This window comes from Bufo bufo, chromosome 3, assembly GCF_905171765.1.
Source record: "Bufo bufo chromosome 3, aBufBuf1.1, whole genome shotgun sequence".
NCBI lineage: Eukaryota > Metazoa > Chordata > Amphibia > Anura > Bufonidae > Bufo > Bufo bufo.
This window is the reverse complement of record NC_053391.1, coordinates 676,876,978-676,899,092: the sequence shown is the minus strand read 5'-3', so window position 1 is coordinate 676,899,092 and position 22,115 is coordinate 676,876,978.

Here is a 22,115-nt window from a genome sequence, read left to right as displayed (position 1 = left end):
GAATGTTTTATACTATTTTTCGTGTTGTATCCACATAAAGACTCCTGAAATAGTGCACTTCTCATCATGGCCACTAGAGCTGACACAATACATTGCTGTTTTTTGCAGCTCACTTGTCAACTTTACTGTATAGACTTGGACAGCTTGAGCAGAGTCATCTCATCGTTATTAGAAGGTGGGAGAGTTTTTGATGACCTCGTTGTACCACTGGAGGTCTAGATAAGAGAAGCATGATGGTAAAACTATTCACTGTACACACAGATAAGGGTCACTATGCATCTCCGCTATTATTACCTGATAATTGGCGGAGTGGCTGTACCCCATCTCTGTAGCAGCTGCCATAAAGCCAGTCAGTGGTCTAACTGCAAGCTCCAGGGCCCCAACGCAAATGTTGTAGAATGGCCCAACCAACCATGTGCCGTTCATAATAATATTATAACAGCTCCAGGGCCAAGTGCCACTGTTAACCCCTGCACACCCTAATGCCCCTGTCTGCTCTAAATATGAGGGCTGCACAAGCTGGCTTGGTGCAGTCAAGAGTTGAATACACTTTTTTTTTAACCCACTTTTTGTCCTCAGATCTCACAGAATTGAATGGGTATCCTGAAGGTCACGTGACTGATCACATAATCACTAAAAGCACTGAGGGAAAGGGGGGGCCAAGCTGAACTCTTGCACCAGGGCCTATGAACCTTTATATACGCCATTGAATATATATATTGCTTGCTATCAAACCAACTTGTAGTAAAATGAAGTAAATTGTTTGTAAAATTGCATGGGATCGTGAACATATTATTATGTGTGATTCAAACCCCAAACCATACCAAATAAATACAGATCCCATACCAGAACACCCAAGAAAATACAGATCATAGATCATGTCCCTTAATACTGACCCTAAATGTCCTAAAATAATACACATCTCAGACCAGAACACCCAAACAAATACAGACCGCTAGATCAAACCCGCTAAATATGTACAGACCCTAGACCATACCCTCTAAATCAGGGTTTCTCAACTCTGGTCCTCGGGATCCTCCTACCAACACTGGCGTAACTATAGGGGTCGCAGCGGTCGCAGAGCCCCCCTTGGCAGGGGTACTGTACTTTTCCCTCTATAAGATGCAGTGCATCTTTTGACGTGAATACTAGTGAGCACTTCCATAATGGAAGTGCTCACTAGTCTGCAGGAGGAGGGGGAGAGAAGCGCTGTGAGCGCTATACAGTACTTACCCCTCCTCCTGCTCGCTCTTCTCAGGGCCCGCGCCGCTGTGTCCTGGCTGCCTGCAGCGTCAGGACGTACAGAGCGCACTCTGACCTGACGCTGCAGGAGGTGAGGTGACTGCAGCGCGGGCCCTGAGAAGAGAAGACAGCCAGGACAGGGAGAGTGGTGGCAGGAGAGGTAAGTTACATAGAAACATAGAATGTGTCGGCAGATAAGAACCATTTGGCCCATCTAATCTGCCCAATATACTGAGTACTATGGATAGCCCCCGGCCCTATCTTATATGAAGGATGGCCTTATGCCTATCCCATGCATGCTTAAACCCCTTCACTGTATTTGCAGCTACCACTTCTGCAGGAAGGCTATTCCATGCATCCACTACTCTCTCAGTAAAGTAATACTTCCTGATATTACTTTTAAACCTTTGCCTCTTTAAATTAAAACTATGTCCTCTTGTAGCAGTTTTTCTTCTTTTAAATATTCTCTCCTCTTTTACCTTGTTGATTCCCTTTATGTATTTAGCAGTTTCTATCATATCCCCTCTGTCTCGTCTTTCTTCCAAGCTATACATGTTAAGGTCCTTTAACCTTTCCTGGTAAGTTTTATCCTGCAATCCATGGACCAGTTTAGTAGCTCTTCTCTGAACTCTCTCCAAAGTATCAATATCCTTCTGGAGATATGGTCCCCAGTACTGATCACAATACTCCAAATGAGGTCTCACTAGTGCTCTGTAGAGCGGCATGAGCGCCTCCCTCTTTCTACTGGTAATTCCTCTCCCTATACACCCAAGCATTCTGCTAACATTTCCTGCTGCTCTATGACATGGTCTGCCTACCTTTAAGTCTTCTGAAAAAATGACCCCTAAATCCCTTTCCTCAGATACTGAGGTTAGGACTGTATCACTGATTTTATATTCTGCTTTTGGGTTTTTACGCCCCAGGTGCATTATCTTGCACTTATCAACATTACATTTTAGTTGCCAGATTTTTGACCATTCCTCTAGTTTTCCTAAATCCTTTTCCATTTGGTGTATCCCTCCAGGAACATCAACCCTGTTACAAATCTTTGTGTCATCAGCAAAAAGACACACCTTACCATCGAGGAGTTGAGAAACCCTGCTCTAAATAGATACTGACCCCAGACCATACCCTCTAAACAAATACAGGTCCCATACCAGACTACCCAAACAAATACATATCCTACAAAGTGAAAGACAGCAAATTGCGTTTGCACGGCTGCCCTCCATTAATTTCTATGGAAGTGCCAAAATTAGCCGAGCGACAAGCTTGGCTATTTTTGGAAGTCCTATAGAAATGAATAAAAAGAGCACTGCGTAAGCGCAGCCACCCTTCATTTACTTTTATGGGGCTGGCGGCAATAGCCTAGCCTGTCACAGCTATTTTCGGCAGTCCGATAGAAATGACGCATGCACAGTTCACTCTCCTTCACTTTGTGGACTCAGTTCTAGAGGTAATTGCGATTCCCAGAGGTGGGACCCACACCTATCAGACACTGGCTGCATATCCTAGCAATATGTCACCAATGCTTGAGATGACACAACCGCTTAAACCCAGATTCCAGATGCACAAAATAATACAGATCCCAAACCAGAACCCCTACACAAATACAGGTCCCAGATCATAACGCCCTAAACAAATACAGACCCCAGACCATACCCCCTAAACAAGTACAAGTCCCAGACCATACACACTAAACATATATAGACCCCAGACCATACCCCCTAAACAAATACAGGTCCCAGACCATACCCACTAAACATATACAGACCCCAGACCAGACCTCCTAAACGAATACAGGTCCCAAACCATACCCACTAAACATATACAGACCCCAGACCAGACCTCCTAAACAAATACAGGTCCCAGACCATACCCACTAAACATATACAGACCCCAGACCAGACCTCCTAAACAAATACAGGTCCCAGACCATACCCACTAAACATATACAGACCCCAGACCAGACCTCCTAAACGAATACAGGTCCCAAACCATACCCACTAAACATATACAGACCCCAGACCAGACCTCCTAAACAAATACAGGTCCCAGACCATACCCACTAAACATATACAGACCAAAGACCATACCCACTAAATAAATACAGACCAACTAAACAAATACACATCCAAGACCAAATCCCCTTAATAAATTCAGGCTCTCTAAATAAATATAGACCCTCCAGATCCCCTGAATTAATACTGATGCTATACCGGACTCTATAAACAAATAGATACCCCAGATCAAACCCTTTAACAAATGCAGACCCCAGACCAGGGCTCTAAACAAAAACAGATCCTAGATCCCCTAAATGAATATAGACCCTCCACAGCCCCTGCATTAATACAGACTCCAGACCAGATTTCCCTTTAAGGCTAGTTTCACACTTGCGGCAGGACGGATCCGACAGGCTGTTCACCATGTCGGATCCGTCCTGCGGCTATTTCGCCGTGCCCCCGGGCCGCCGCTCCGTCCCCATTGACTATAATGGGGACAGGGGCGGAGCCGCCGGACTAAAAAACCTGACATGCAGTAATTTTAGTCCGGCGGCTTTCGCCGTGCACCGCCCCCGTCCCCATTATAGTCAATGGGGACGGAGCGACGGCCCGGGGGCACGGCGAAATAGCCGCAGGACGGATCCGACATGGTGAACAGCATGTCGGATCCGTCCTGCCGCAAGTGTGAAAGTACCCTAATAAAGAGCACAGACCATCCTATCCTCAAAATGCAGTACTCCTCATGTCTATGTCTCCTCAACATCAGGGAGATTTACCAATTCTTCCTGGAGTTCAGAAGATCTCCCCTTTCTCCAGGAATCTTCCAGATTAAGAATCGGCCAGTACGGGAAGGTACATTTTTTTTCTGCTCCTTTACCAATGAGCGTTTTAACTTGTATCTGGAGGAAGCTATTCTGTCTAATGTATCGGTGTGATGAATTTAGTAGCGGAATTGACAGTGATTAGCATAGACCTATGTGTATCTCCGGAGGCAGGAAGGGGTTAAACTTCTAAAACAGTAAAAAAAAAAAAAAAAATCTTTAAGAAATGCAAAGAAATAAGCACAAATGGCAAACAAACAGAACATGTAGCACAAACCGCTTTTCTGATGTTAATTGCCTCGAAGAATGAGGTGAGCGCAAATGATGGCAGTGATCTAATTATCGACAGGCTGATATAGCCGAGCGCCTGAAAGAGGCTCCGGGAAAAGGCTGCAACCACACACAAAACAGCCGGGAAACAATGTGCCACTTAGCAACAGGGAGAAAAAAAGCTTCTCCGAGGCACAAAGGGCAGTTTTATGAGCATTTTTGTCTTGTTTTTCATTTACAAGAAAAAGCTTGCCACACTTTTAAAGAGATCGCTCCCAAGTTTATACCCAAAAAACACAGAACACAGGAATCTTTGACACCCTGTACAAACATTACTTATCCTGTACTGATCCTGAATTACATCCTGTATTATACTCCAGAGCTGCACTCACTATTCTGCTGGTGCAGTCACTGTGTACATACATTACATTACTTATCCTGTACTGATCCTGAGTTACATCCTGTATTATACTCCAGAGCTGCACTCACTATTCTGCTGGTGCAGTCACTGTGTACATACATTACATTACTTATCCTGTACTGATCCTGAGTTACATCCTGTATTATACTCCAGAGCTGCACTCACTATTCTGCTGGTGGAGTCACTGTGTGCATACATTACATTACTTATCCTGTACTGATCCTGAGTTACATCCTGTATTATACTCCAGAGCTGCACTCACTATTCTGCTGGTGGAGTCGCTGTGTACATACATTACATTACTTATCCTGTACTGATCCTGAGTTATATCCTGTATTATACTCCAGATCTGCACTCACTATTCTGCTGGTGGAGTCGCTGTATACATTCATTACATTACTTATCCTGTACTGATCCTGAGTTATATCCTGTATTATACTCCAGAGCTGTACTCACTATTCTGCTGGTGGAGTCACTGTGTACATACATTACATTACTTACCCTGTACTGATCCTGAGTTACATCCTGTATTATACTCCAGAGTTGCACTCACTATTCTGCTGGTGGAGTCACTGTGTACATACATTACATTACTTATCCTGTACTGATCCTGAGTTACATCCTGTATTATACTCCAGAGCTGTGCTCACTATTCTGCTGGTGAAGTCACTGTGTACTTACATTACTTATCCTGAGTTACATCCTGTATTATACTCCAGAGCTGCACTCACTATTCTGCTGGTGGAGTCACTGTGTACATACATTACATTACTTATCCTGTACTGATCCTGAGTTACATCCTGTATTATACTCCAGAGCTGCACTCACTATTCTGCTGGCACAGTCACTGTGTACACACATTACATTACTTATCCTGTACTGATCCTGAGTTATATCCTGTATTATACTCCAGAGCTGCACTCACTATTCTGCTGGTGGAGTCACTGTGTACATACATTACATTACTTATCCTGTACTGATCCTGAGTTACATCCTGTATTATACTCAAGAGCTGCACTCACTATTCTGCTGGTGCAGTCACTGTGTACATACATTACTTATCCTGTACTGATCCTGAGTTACATCCTGTATTATACTCCAGAGCTGCACTCACTATTCTGCTGGTGGAGTCACTGTGCACATACATTACATTACTTATCCTGTACTGATCCTGAGTTACATCCTGTGTTATACTCCAGAGCTGCACTCACTATTCTGCTGGCAGAGTCACTGAAGCTCAGCTATGTCAGTCCCGTAAATGGAGAATGGAGAACAATGTACAGGGTGGGCCATTTATATGGATACACCTTTAAAAAAATGGGAATGGTTGGTGATATTAACTTCCTGTTAGTATATGTGAGGGGGGAAACTTTTCAAGATGGGTGGTGACCATGGCGGCCATTTTGAAGTCGGCCATTTTCAAACCAACTTTTGTTTTTTCAATAGGAAGAGGGTCATGTGACACATCAAACTTATTGGGAATTTCACAAGAAAAACAATGGCGTGCTTGGTTTTAACGTAACTTTATTCTTTCATGAGTTATTTACAAGTTTCTGACCACTTATAAAATGTGTTCAATGTGCTGCCCATTGTGTTGGATTGTCAATGCAACCCTCTTCTCCCACTCTTCACACACTGATAGCAACACCACAGGAGAAAATGCTAGCACAGGCTTCCAGTATCCGTAGTTTCAGGGGCTGCACATCTTGTATCTTCACAGCATAGACAATTGCCTTCAGATGACCCCAAAGATAAAAGTCTAAGGGGGTCAGATTGGGAGACCTTGGGGGCCATTCAACTGGCCCACGACGACCAATCCACTTTCCAGGAAACTGTTCATCTATGAATGCTCTGACCTGACACCCATAATGTGGTGGTGCACCATCTTGCTGGAAAAACTCACGGAACGTGCCAGCTTCAGTGCATAAAGAGGGAAACACATCATCATGTAGCAATTTCGCATATCCAGTGACCCCCTTAGACTTTTATCTTTGGGGTCATCTGAAGGCAATTGTCTATGCTGTGAAGATACGAGATGTGCAGCACCTGAAACTACGGATACTGGAAGCCTGTGCTAGCATTTCTCCTGCAGTGTTGCTATCAGTGTGTGAAGAGTGGGAGAAGAGGGTTGCATTGACAATCCAACACAATGGGCAGCACATTGAACACATTTTATAAGTGGTCAGAAACTTGTAAATAACTCATGAAAGAATAAAGTTACGTTAAAACCAAGCACACCATTGTTTTTCTTGTGAAATTCCCAATAAGTTTGATGTGTCACATGACCCTCTTCCTATTGAAAAAACTAAAGTTAGATTCAAAATGGCCGACTTCAAAATGGCCACCATGGTCACCACCTATCTTGAAAAGTTTCCCCCCTCACATATACTAATGTGCCACAAACAGGAAGTTAATATCACCAACCATTCCCATTTTATTAAGGTGTATCCATATAAATGGCCCACCCTGTATATGCTCAACAGCCGCGACATTTAAATCTCCTCCACAATGAGGCTGTGCAGTGAAGAGGAATGGGGGACTCTATTCTAGTCATCATTCGATGCCCCAGTTATGGGATACCCATCAGTCATATATTTAGTGCTCTATCCTACTGGATGGTGATAAATGTCCTCAAGGGGAAAACTTCTTCAAGGCTACAATTATGTGAATCTGAAAAAATTGAAGCATGGACAATATGTGTTCGAACCAATTGGGTACATTTTAGTTGGCTGGAACCAGTTTTTGGTCATTGAAATTAGGAATATTAATGCACATAAAATCAGACAGATCATTGGTCATAATTTTCATGTCTATGACTGGCCCAAAGGGGCATTTCCTTCTTGCACATTTATGACCTATTCACAGTTGGTAGTTGTAGTTCTTATCTCTTGGACCCTCACCCATCGGGAGAACAGATGTCCTTTTTTAAAGTGTAGTGCAAGTTGTAGTGGAAACACAGGACATTGGTTGTGGTAAAATTATCACGGTGGGGAGTGGGGGGAAACTCCCCACCGAACACCATGAGTAAACGGGAATAGAAACTAGGCCTGGACACTGGGGAAAGGGAGCAGGGCACCTCCTAATGTCACCCTCATCCTAGCCCTAACTCCTATCCATATGAGTGGACCTAGATGGTAGGACGGCTCATACACCGGAACCTCAGACCCTGAGTCGCCCTGATGAGCCCTGGAAATAATGTTAGGAACTAGAGACGACTTGTTCCTCCAAGATACGGATAGACAGGAGTCTCCCACCGGCCTAGATACAAGGAATAGGGAAGACAGTGAAAAGCAACTGGATCGGCAGGTAAGAAGCACCCAGAACAACTAGCACTTACCTGCCGCAGCAACAGGAAGGAAAACCAACACACCAGTAACTGCCTGAACCCCCATGCGGAAAGGGTGCATGAAAGCCCCAGGAAGAGCTTCTCACTGACTTGTTGTTTCCCCTCCGGGGAACCCTGGAGGCCTCTCACCGAAGGCGCAGACAGACAGGGGAGTGTCTAGCATCCATGCAAGACCGTACACACCAAAACAGACAACACATGGAACAACAACTAGACATAACAACACAAACCCTGAACATAACCCACACCACAAATAGAATAGGGAAGGTAGTGTAGAAGACATAGAGGAGACATTGATGTCCCACAAGGTGGCCCTTAAGGACTGGGCAGATAGAATAACCAGGACAGGAGCATAGCTCCAGCACCAACAGAAGCTGGAGGACAACTAAACCCATGCTACCAGCCACAGGCAATATAAGCACCTAGTGACCACATCCAGCCAGGTAGTTAACCCCACAAGCACCAGACAGGGAAGGGAAACAAACCTTAATGGAGAAGTGTGCACACATGCTTTGTAAACTACACGTTGCCCCAGGCAACCAGCATGCACGGCAAACGTGTCACGACAAACAACACAGAGTCCGAGACACAGCCGTGACAAGAACTTTTACTGAAATATTTTTTGTCAAAAATTGTTGAACAGTTTGTACAGCCACGCAGTCAGTTTTCTGCATGCCGCTTTGGAAGCCAAAACTAGGAGTGGATTCACAAAAGAGGAGACATTGTATTTGGCCTGTATATTTTCTATCCACTCTTGATTTTGGCTTACAAAACTGCATGCAGAAACTTGACCATATGGCCGTACCCTAAGCTTCAGTACAGCTCCTTGGTTGGTGGTAGACTTGGTGCTCTTGTGCCCCATTTCCAGTCCACTGTTGCACCATACAGTTCACCTTGCTTGGTTTTCCCACTGGACTGATGCCAACAACCATCAGGTTTTACCATACAAGGGGTTCCACCATTCCTTTGGTCATCTTTATTGCTTCCAGTTTCACTGCCTCTAAGACACATCTCCCTGCTCCAGTTCTCCATTGACTATCGACCACCTACACACTGGCTTCATCCAGGTCCCTGTTCCCAGGAAGCCAATAAGGCCCCATAGAAGAATCATAAACATCTAAAATTACTTTCCCCGAGGAAATCAATAAAGTTTGCAAAATCAGCCTAGAATTGAACACATGGTCTAAATTCGGGGGATCATCAGCAAACTGGACATCTTTGCTCATCAACATTCAATGGCACTTCCACCTGAAGGAAAAAATTTGGAAACTTCTCCAAAAAATGTCCTGCCTGACAACACAGACACACAAAATATGACACAGAACCTTAGATTCGAGTCATATTTGTCTAAAGAGCATGTTATGACCATTAGAGTTTTTTGCTGGATGAGGGTAGAAGGTTATGAATAAATTGTTGACTTGAAGAATTTGAGCAAAAATAAAACAAATATCCAGTTTTTATGAGTCCATTAAAAAAAAAAAGTGTATTATTTAAAAGCATTCCTCAGCTTATAGGAAAACCTTTACCCTATTCACTGGCACAGTGGGTATCGCACCAGTACAAGGCACTGGGGGATTCCTGGTTCCTGTCTTGTGCATAATAAAGGTAGAATTAATTGACTTATAAAAGTTTATTTTGGTTGAGTTTTATTTGATATGCTAACGAGTAGAAAAAAGGGAACAAAAGTATAAAAATGTCACACAATCGTATAATACGATTTTACTGCAGCTCGTTCATTTACTTTTATGTCCGTTTTTACTGAGAGTCCTCCAATATTTCTGAGATTTTTATTGTATTTTTATTTCAAACTTTGTCTGTTTGGGTGTGATGATGCCCCCTGCAGCACCAAGAACCCTCTCTGAGATGACACTGGAGGGTGGACAAGACAGAACAGAGAGAGCATACTGGGCTAGTTCTGGCCACTGTTCAAATCTGTCTACCCCAAAGTCCATGGGGGTCAGGGAGCGGAGTATGTTCAGGGAAAGGCCACTGAAAAAAGGAGACAATTTTAAAAAAAAAAATAGAAAAAATTGACAGCTGGCCAGAAGTACAGGTATCATACAGCAGAATTAAATGTCCTATATTTCCATAATGATGAGATAATTTTTACAGGCACCAGCCTGGCATAAAGTCCGGCAGATGGCATAGAGAAGAATTCAATTTTAGAGAAGAATTACATTTTGTTAAAGACGCACTGTGCCACAATTACCATGATTAAGTGGTACGGCAGCAACTGCAACGCCAACAACTTGGCCAGGTGGCGGTTCAGCATGCACACAAGTTAAGTGCTTGTCGCAAATAGTTTTATCATGACCAAACGTTCAATTATAGATATCTCACGATAGAACGGAGGACAAGGAGGAAGAGGAGTCTGAGCAGGAAAACAAGCATCTGATGATAATGACAAGGACACTGTATTGCTTAGGGACAGGGGCGTAATGATCGGGGTCGCAGAGGGTGCGACCGCGACTGGGCCCGGCGGGTGAAGGGGCCCGCTGCACTCACGTGTAATGGGAGCTCTCTGACCGGCATGAAGTACAGTGAGAATGCCGGGCCCCGTCAGAATGCTCTTCAAACATGAGGGGGCGCAGAGGCAGGTAGGGGAGGTGGGGGGGCGCACTTACCCGGCCCGGCAGTTCTTGTCACTGCCGGGTTGTCGTCTCCAGAGTGAAGCAGGGAGCTCTCTCCTCTCCCTGCTTTACTGTTCTTCAGAGCTCAGGCGCTCCCCCTTCAGGCCACACATCGCACTGCTGGCTGTGGAAGGATGTAAGTGTGGGAGAGCATCATCAGGGAAGAGGGTAAGTGTGTTGTTTTTTTTCCCATAAAGCTGCAAAAAGGGGGCAACAACTAGAGTGAGGGGGCACAAAAGAGCATAACCACTGTGAGGGGCACATATCTGAGTATAACTACTGTGAGGGGCACATATCTGGCATACCCACTGTGAGGGGCACATATATGATATAACTACTGTGAGGGGCACATAATCTGGCATAACTACTGTGAGGGGCACATATCTGGCATAACTACTGTGAGGGGCACATAATCTGGCATAACTACTGTGAGGGGCACATATCTGGCATACCCACTGTGAGGGGCACATATCTGGCATACCCACTGTGAGGGGCACATATATGGCATAACTACTGTGAGGGGCACATAATCTGGCATAACTACTGTGAGGGGCACATATCTGGCATAACCACTGTGAGGGGCACATATCTGGCTATAACCACTGTGAGGGGCACATATCTGGCATAACCACTGTGAGGGGCACATATCTGGCTATAACCACTGTGAGGGGGGCACATATCTGTGGGGGCCACAATGTGGGCATTAGTACTGTGTAGTAGCATTTAGGGGAAATGTCCTAGATTACCCTGCTATACATTGGCATGGCTCAGTCTTACAGGCCAGCACAGCGCCCCCTGCTTGTGATTTCACTGGGGCAGTCGCCATCCCTTCCTTATGTGATTATTCTTTTTTTCTCTATCACCACAGGGCCCTTGCTCTGGATCCATTGGACATCACGCGGACGCCAGCGACACCCTGGATGAGGTAGGACCAGATTTGATTAGGACTGGGGGAGTGTATGCATTGGGCTTAGGGCCCTTTAACACAAGCAGATCCTGTGCGGGTAATCCGCTGCGTGAAAGAGAGCCAAGCCCCGTTCCGGACACAGAGACACGGAGCATTAACATGACTGATAACGCTCTGTGCCTCTCTGTGATCTTTTTACTACAAAATTATGGTGACAACTTTATCTCACTGTGATTTTGTAGTAAAAAGATCACAGAGAGGCACAAAGCATTATCAATCATGTTAATGCTCCGTGTCTTTGCTGTCCGGAATGGGGCTTGACTCTCTTTCACGCAGCTGATTACCCGTACGGCATCCATTCGTGTGAAAGAGCCCTTAGTGTAAAGAAAAACTGCCGCTTCTTTGTAAAAATGGGGGGGGGGGGGGGGGGGGGGGAGGGCCGATCCAAAGTTTGCACTGGGGCCCATAACACTCTAGTTATGCCACTGCTTAGGGATGTGACCTGGCTGACACAAAGAGGACCAGGAGAAGGAGGACAGACTTTTCTTGTTCCAATTCAGAATGCTGGCCAGTTCTATTTTCCCACAGGAACTGGTGATGCTGCCTCATGTACTGGTAGAGAGCTCTGGCACCTATGTTTGTGTTTAAACGTTCACTGCTTATTTTAATCCTGCACATCTTGCACAAAAAGCCAAATACCAGCTCAGAGAGGTAGAGGTAGCCAAGTTTGACCTGGTCTGGCAGTTTTAAGCCTGCACCCACAGTATTAGTGGCATCACTAGTTCCCAAGCTGACCACAATAGAAGCAGATCTAGTCCTGCCAGTTCTTTTGAAAGTTTAGGCCATACGTTGCCTCCACTCTTTATTGCCAACACCCTCCTACTCTGATGTTTCCTCCTCAGCACCGTGACCTAGCTCCCAGATCCTGTCCAACACACAATCATTGTCATAGTCCTCATCCTTCCCGACACTTTTATAAAACTGTGATATGTCTTCATGTGAGACTTGGCCCTCCCCCCAATTCCCTGTTCTGTATTTACTACAAGTGCCACTCTCACTATGGCTACCCCTGAACCTACAACCACCACTGTGGCTACAAATGCCACTACTACTACCAACAACACAGCTATGCATGGGATCCCCACCTGAACCTCCTCCACACAAGTCATCAAATGGTAGACTCCCTTGAGCATCTTCCATAGCGAGTGGGATTCTTTTGCCTCTTCTTAGGAAAAAAGAAAGTGCCCCACTAGAAGGGGCAGTGAAGACAGAGAGGACGCAACTGAAACACTTTTCTGGAACCGCAAGAAGTAGGAGTAGGAGAAATGCTGTGACTCTCGGCTCCAAGGCATGGTGTCAGACTTAGAGAAGACATCAACACCTCTGAGCCACCTCTGTCTGGCAGACAAATTTTTGTGAAATTCATACTGAATCAGATTAGTTTAGAATTGATTTGCTCATCTCTACTTATGATACCAAGACTTCGGACACCAAACCTTTGAATATAAAGAGCTGGAACAGCAAACCTCTGAGCACCAGGAACTGGAGAACCAAACATTTGGACATCAGGGACTGGGTCTTCAAATCTCTAGATACTAGGACTGGCACTTCTAACCTTTAGGTACCAGGGCTTGAGATACCAAACCTCTGAATACAAAGGGTTGAGGCACCAAACCTTTAGATATTATAGACTGGAGTGCCAAACCTCTGGATTCCAGGGACTATAGAAACAAACCTTTTGGTACCAGTGACTGTAGCACCAGCCCTTTGGATAACATGAACTGTAGCACCAAACTTTGGATACCAGGGACTTGAAAATCAAACATTTGGATACTAGAGATTGGGTCTTCAAACCTCTAGATATCATTAAAAGATGCCTCGAACCTCAGGATACCAAGACAGGAAAACCAAAGCAAGGTTTGGGGCACAAAACCTTTAAATACAGTTCCAGGGCCTAAGTCACCAATCCAGTAGATACCATGGACTGCGGCACCAAACTGGTAGACAGCAGAAACTGGGGCACCAAACCTAGGATTGCTGCGTAAAACCTCTAGCTACCAGGGAAACATAAATGGTGGTGGAGTTTAAGATAAATAAATATAAACTAGGCAGATATATTCCATAGTTTTTTTACCAAAAATAGAAAGTCCAGCATAAAACTGAGAATATGAAACCATTTTGGTGTTACCTGAAATTTTACAACCTAGTAATTAAATTGTATTAATTAATAAAACAAACTTGAAAAATGTAGAACTTAAGTAGTTAATTTCTCCTTGCTTGGTGCAAAAAACATCCTGTAAAATCAAACCCTTCCTTGAACAATGTCACCTTTTATGTTTTGATCTTGGAATCAAGCCTGGTTCCTTATAAATAAATAAAAAACTAAAAAAAACTCCAATGAACCCACCCAGGACATAAAACCAACCATGTGGATCTTTGAAGTTTCTCCTTATGTTGTCTGGAAAATTCTGGGATTACGAGGCAGTTTTCTGCCCAGACTGGGACTGGAGTAAGAGGATGCTTGCTCTTCAACCAAGCAGAAGTCATTAATTAAGTATCCTATTCTTCCTTATGACATCAGCTCATCAATCAGCTCCCCTATTAGTATTCCGATGACCTGCATGACCTTCAAGTTCTGAAGTGGATAAAAGGAAGAATGGAAAAAATTGGACCACACAACGGGAAACGGCGGAAGCCTTCTGCTGAGCTTGGCACAGGCAGAGATCCTGTGAATAAACCCAAAATTATCCGATTGCTTGCCAGGAACGTCATCAGGCAATAAAGTTTTAAATAAAAACTAAACTATTTATAACAAAGTGTTTTTTATTTAACTTTTTTCAAAAAAAATATGTTTATTCTATTTTGATATCAATTTGTATTTACAAGCATTTTTATTTTTTCTGCATATTTTATTTTTTATATTTTTGTACACCTTTTATCTTTTTAAATCACTTTTACACCGAAACTTTAAAAATAAATCCTACAGTATATAGAAAAAATACAAATTTTTCTTGCTTTACGTGGGGTATGTGGGGATTCGCTCTGGTAGACAGGGTGTGCGGATGCAGTACAGAGGCAAATTACCAGTTCTTAAATCAAACTTCCGCGTTTATTCACACATAAAGCAAAAACAAAACGTCACTTTGCAGTCTTGGTGTTAGTTCACACACAATGGAAAGTCCACATACAGTAGGAAAAATCACCTTGTTGGCAGTTCTGCTTCCAGCAGTTCATAGCAGGCTTTTAGGGGGCCCGTTTCCCTTACAGACGGGTCTCAGCCCTCCAGCACGGCACAAGCCTCAGATCCCAGCACACACACCTCCTAAGCTCCACTGTCAGACTGAGGTAATCCTTCTCAACTGGCAGTGCTGGCTGGTTTTTGGGCCTGGCCAAACCTGGCCTAGAACATGGAGAGTAGTCACCCACCCAGCACTTTGACTACTCCCATTAAGAGTCGTCCCGGATCAGCTATACAGCCATACTAAGTATTAAGGTGTCAAACAGCAACTGCTGCTGACACATAAAAAACGGCCCTTACGCCACCGAGGCCAGGAACCTCGGTGACACGTACCTATGATCCACGATGATTCCATGTACCTTCCTACATACCTCCCTCCTTTGTTCAACCCTGAGGGGGTGAACACATGTCATACAGTAAACTTGGGACAGGGCATCCACGTTTCCCTGCAACCGGCCTGCCCTGTGTTCTACAGAGAACTTAAAGGAAGCTCCTGGTGACTCGGGCATTTCTGTCCTTGGCCTGGCTCATCCACTTGAGAGCGGAGTGGTCAGTCACCAGGCGGAATGTTTTCCCCAACAAATAATAGCGGAGAGACTCGAGTGCCCACTTGATAGCCAGGCACTCTCTCTCCTCTATACTGTACATAATCTCGGCTGGGGTGAGCTTGCGGCTTAGGAAGACAACGGGATGCTCCTCCCCGTTGACTTCCTGAGACAGTACAGCACCGAGGCCTACTTCGGAGGCGTCTGTCTGCACTATGAAGTCCCGTTTGAAGTCGGGCGTCACCAAAACCGGGGACCCACACAGGGCCGACTTCAAAGTGGAGAAAGCCTCTTCTGCCTGGTCATTCCAGTGAACCATCACTGACTTGCGTCCCTTCAATAACCCTATCAATGGCGCAGCTACAGTAGAAAACTGGGGAATAAATCTCATATAATAGCCTATCATACCTAGGAATGACTTTACTTGTTAAGTGGTGACAGGTCGGGGCCAATTTCTTATCGCCTCTATTTTGTTTACTTGGGGTTTGATCACTCCGCGCCCAATGACATACCCCAGGTATTTTGTCTCCTCTAATCCTATCGCACACTTCTTTGGATTATCGGTCAGTCCTGCCTTCCGAAGGGAGTCCACTACAGCCTGCACTTTGGGTAGGTTACTTTCCCAATCTGTACTGTGGATGACAATATCGTCCAGGTAAGCCGAAGTGTACCGACGATGTCAGTCAGAACCTCTTTAGGTAGCCCTACTCGGGAGAACATCTCCATTAGCTCCTTAGCTATCAGTTTCGCCGATGTATGTCGCAGTGGCACCGCCTCCGGGTACCAAGTGGCGTAATCTAGGACGACCAGGATGTGTTGGTGTCCTCTAGCAGACTTCGGTACTGGGCCTACGAGGTCCATCGCGATTCGCTCAAACGGTACCTCGATGATCGGGAGAGGTACCAAGGGACTGGGGAAAAGGTGCTGAGGGCTAGTTGCCTGGCAGGTCGGGCAAGACTTACATAATTCATTCACCTATCTAAACACACTGGGCTAGTAAAACCTTTGTAGTATCCGGTCCTGTGTTTTCTGCATTCCCAGATGACCCCCGAGAACATGTTGGTGGGCTAACTCTAACACAAGTTTGCGATAAGCCTGGGGCACCACTAACTGTTCAATGGATTCACCTCACAGCTGGTTTACCCGATACAACATATCCTGATGAACCACAAAACAGGGAAACACCGACTCTGTCCCTGGTTGTTGTGGTTTATCATCTACTATTAATACATTTCCCCAAGCTCAGGATAGGGTTGGGTCTCGGTGTTGTGCAGTACCAAAATTATCCCCAGACATTAAGGTCGGCCAGCTCAGGCCCCGGCGGCAAGTCCTCTACATCTCCCACTATTACATTCAATGGAGTTGTGAGTCCATCTGCCAACCCCTGTGGTTAGACACACCAGGGCGGTGGGATAGTCTTTTAAGTTTCCATGGATGCACATGACCCAGACTTTCCGGCCAGTATACTCCATGGACCGTACCAGGGGAGCCCTTACTAGGAACACTAGACTCCCTGAATCCAGCAGTGCCTCCGCTGGAATGTCTCCCACTTCCACCCAGCACACGTGGTTTAGAGCAGTGTTTCCCAACTCCAGTCCTCAGGGCCCACCTACCAGTCATGATTTGAGAATATCCCACAGAATGAACACCTGTGGTAAGTCCTGATGCACTGACACTAATTATTTCACCTGCTGAATGCTAAGAAAATCCTAAAAACATGACCGGCAGGTGGGCCCTGAGGACTGGAGTTGAGGAACCCTGGTTTAGAGTTGCTGGGGTACCTGCTGCACACAGCTTCCTGGCATATAGCAACTGACGGTAGCCATAGTTAGTATCCATGGGTTCCACCTGATGTGGACAGTCAGCTCTAACATGGCCAGGCTTCTGACACCGCCAGCAGACTATCGGAGCCAGATTCGTAGGGGGTACATCCCGGGTGGGTTTGGTTGGTACAAGTCGCCGGGTCTGGGATGGAGATTTACGGGGTTTGACTGCCCCCCCTCCCCAAAGAACCCCCCATAAGATTCTTAGTAGCCTCATAGCGCTCCTCCAGGTCCATCATTTCCAGGGCATTGCCAGGAGACACCTGGCTGATCCAGTGCTGGAGAGGGGGTGGCAGAGCCCTCTAGAACATATCAGTCGATAGTCTATCCAGCATAGCCGTGGGACTCAGCACATCAGGGTGTAGCCACTTTTGCAAGAGGTGGAATAGGTCATAATACTGGGGTCTCGCAGGCTCAGACGGCTTAAACCCCCACTGATGAATCCGCTGGACCCGGACCAACACATTTCACCCCCACTACTTTTTGGTAGTCGGTCACTTGATCGTCCAGCAAGTCGAAATACACTAGCTGGGAATCAGATGCCAGGATCGGAGTGACAACCTCAACCCACTGGTTTCTGGGTAGCTTCTCCCTGATGGCCACTTTCTCGTACATCGCCAGGTAGGTTTCAATGTCGTTTGCAGGGGTCAATTTAGGAATCAGGGCACGGACTGCTTTGCGGGCATCGTGGATGTTCGGGGTTGCTCCTGCTGTCTGCAAAGCCATCACATGTTGTAGCAGCAACTGGTTGGTCTCCTGCTGCTGCTTATTTGCTTCGCGTTGGTGCAGGTTTGTCTCTCGCTGCTGCAGATTAGCCTCCATGAGGGCCTTCTCAACAGCCCCCATTTTGTCATGGGGCACTGGTTGTAATGCAGCTGGTTTAATGTACGACATACAACCGTGCCTGGAAAAATGCAGAACCCAAAAATATCGGCATTCACGCCAGCCTCACTGCTCTTGCCCGCATCCTCCAGCAATTGTGGGAATTCGCTCTGGTAGACAGGGTATGTGGACACAGTACAGAGGCAAATTACAAGTTCTTAAATCAAACTTCTGTGTTTATTCACACATAAAGCAAAAACAAAACGTCACTTTGCAGTCTTGGTGTTAGTTCACACACAATGGAAAGTCTACATAGCAAAAAAATCACCTTGTTGGCAGTTCTGCCTCCAGCAGTCCATAGCAGACTTTTAGGGGGCCCGTTTCCCTTACAGACGGGTCTCAGCCCTCCAGCACGGCACAAGCCTCAGATCCCAGCACACACACCTCCTGAGCTCCACTGTCAGACTGAGGTAATCCTCCTCACCTTGTAGTGCTGGCTGGTTTTTAGCCTTGGCCAAACCCGGCCTGGAACATGGGGAGTAGTCACCCACCCAGCACTTTGACTACTCCCAGTAAGAGCCGCCCCAGAATAGTTATTCACAGCTATACTAAGTATTAAGGTGTCAAACAGCAACTGCTGCTGACACATAAAAACCGGCTCTTACTCCAGGAACCTCGGTGACACGTACCAATGATGATCCACGATGATTCCTTGTACCTTCTTACAGGTATACTAGGGCATTTTGCTATTTTTTTGCAAACTTTTTATGTTGTTTTTTTTTAAATACATAAAAAGGAATACAATACCATAATTACATTTTAAAAAGAATAATAAAAAAGAACTGTACAACTAAAAAGTGAAATGATCAACAATTACGGAAAAACTATGGTGCAGTAGATTGAAATGTTTTTTTTTAAATATGTATATATGGGAATATAATACCAGGTATAGTGGCACTAACTCTCTAGATATCAATAACTGAGCCACCAAACCTATAGATACCAACACCTAGGGCATCAAACCACTGAATACTAAGTGCTGGTAGTTGAAGCCTTTTTGTATTAGGGACTGAAGCACTAAGCCTCTGGATATCAGGTACTGGACCACCAAACTTCTGGATATCAGGTACTGGACTACCAAACCTCTAGATATCAGGTACTGGAGCAGCAAACTTCTAGATACCAGGGACTGAAGCATCAAACCTTTAGATATCAGGGACTGAAGCACCAAACTTCTGAATATCAGGGACTGAATCACCAAACCTTTAGATATCAGGTACTGACACACCAAACTTCTAGATACCAGGGACTGAAGCATCAAACCTTTAGATACCAGGGACTGAAGCATCAAACCTTTAGATATCAGGGACTGAAGCACCAAACCTCTGGATATCAGGGACTGAGTACCTTTAGATATCAGGTACTGAAGCACCAAACTTCTTGATATGAGGGACTGAATCACCAAACCTTTAGATATGAAGTACTGAAGCACCAAACTTCTGGATACCAGGGAATAAAGCATAAAATCTATTGATATCAACAACTTGGTCTTTAAACCTCTACATAGCAGGGACTGGTGCAGCAAACTTCTGGATATCAGGGACTGGAGAACTAAACATTAGGTCTTCAAATCTCTAGATACCATTGCTTGAGACACCAAACATCTGAATACAAAGAGCTGGGGCAGTAAACCTCAAGATACTAGAGACTGGGGCACCAAACCTCTGAATACCATCAGATTGTGCAAAGGTTTAGTATCCAATACAGGCCACATGGCCAAAGATCAAAGAGTAGAGCAAGTAATCAAAACTAACTGTCGTGTCACAGCAACTTGCGGGTCACAACATGATTCCATCCACTTACATTAGTCCAGATTACTTACCATGTACTCATTGCTACACTGCAGTCTGTGGTGGTGCAATGTGGGTCAAGGCCAAAGTTGTCATGTAGACCCAGTCTTAAAAAAGCCCTCCCACAAAAATGTTTATTCTCTGACCTGTTAGAAAGGTACATGATGAAAACTGTACTGTACTGTCTTCTTACCAGTGACTGTATTTGTGAGTTATAACCTCCCTACTGATCCTCAGCTGTGTCATGTGACCAACACTCTGATCTCCAGCTGACACAGGACAGGAAGTCAGTTACTTCTCCATTCATTCCTATGATACTGACATTGAGGCTCCTATAGGAATACATGGAGAAACTGGCTTCCTGTCCACACATAAGATGCTGTGTTATTTGGAAAGTCTGAGTGCTGGTCACATGACACAGCTGAGGATGAGAAGGGAGGTTATAACTCACAAATACAGACACTGGTAAGAAGATTACCTTCACTACAGATTACATCACGTACCTTTCTAACAGGTCAGAGAATAAAAAAATTTGCGGGAGTGCTTCTTTAAATTGAGCATATGATATTGTTTATGTATAATATATATATAAATATATATATATATATATATATATAAAAACAGTAGTTTATCTCTTCAAATAAGTGGGAAAAAGGGAAAACATGCAGGGACAATGTCCTTATTTTTTTACATAAATTTATCTTTTTATATCACAAATACATAAATTATTATGCCTATTAATATTCTTTTAATTTTATACAAAAATTGATGCAAAAAAAAACATTTTAAAAAAACACCACTGGTAATCTAAAACAATGAAATACTAATATTAAAAATAATAATATATAATTCTCCTATCACAATTTTCATCTATTTTCCCACCGGAATCCATTGACAATCCGCGACTTAAATTACTTTATCATAAAAAACCTTGACTGAGGGAGAAGGCAAAATCCGTACCACATGTACGTCGGCCAGCTGTTAAATTTGAAATGCCTGTTTTTTTTTCAAAAAACAGCTCCTCTCCTGTCCACAGGTTGTGTGCGGTATCGCAGCTCAGCTCCAATCATTTCCATAGAGCTGAGCTGCAATACCAGACACAAGCTGTGAAGAGGTGTGGCGCTATTTTTCAGAAGAATAGCTCTCTTTGTTGTAGGGGCTGGCCTATCGGTGTGCCAGATTACAATGCGACTTCGTGAGTGTCAGTTTTCACTGCAGCCGAAATTCTATTCATGAATCAGGAAGCCCAGGATGAACAGTACCATAGATCTGGTTAGAGACAAATGTTGATGACAGACTCAGCAGGAGCAGAATCAGCCGGACAGAAGCTGCACAACAAGCAAACAGCCCCGGCCACTTGGAGCTCATTTGCATTTGTATCAGACACTTGGCGAATACGGATAAACCGTGCTCCCTGTTCTCACTGGAATCTGAGCGCTATCCTGGGAAACATCTGTGGCTGCAGACAAAGGAGAAGCGTCCGCTGATCCTCATTATGCGGCGATCATGTTTGTAGGATGCTCTGAGATCTCGGGGGAAGGGGATTGAGACCCGATACCTTCTGCAGAAACAACAATATCAGAACAAACAGACGGAAACACATCAGAAATGACAATTCTCTTAAAGTGACAGATACCTTTAAAAAAAACTAAAAACTAAGGGTTGAAGACAATTAAGAAAAGTAATTATTGCGTCACTTTCCATAGACCCTGAATGGTGAATCCATATCATATATTTTTACGGACTGTCCAGAAATTACTGGACGCTTGGCAACCCTGCCACGAAGGTGCGTGAGGGTGGACTGACACTCTACAGAGGACCAGCTCACCGCCAAAATGAGTCAGGGGGCGACCAGACGGCCAGAGAACCCCACTACATATGGGGCTTCGGAGCAAAAGGATGGTCGAAAATGGCTTCAATTTTCCCAGCAGTATCAGAAGTTGACCTCCGCTGATCAGTAAAGAGTTGTCTTCTCCGATGAGTCCCGTTTTCTGTGTCATGGAACGGATGGACGTTGGTGTGTCGGGACATCAGAGAACCAACACCCTGCAGCCATTGCTGGAAGAACACAAGCTGGTGGTGGCAGCGTTATGGTCTGGGGTCTGGTCTGTTTTTGAGCATTTTCTGGGTCCCCCGATTTGGGTATGAATCCATCCTTGCAGATCGCGTACACCCATACGTGCCGATTGTCTTAACTGGG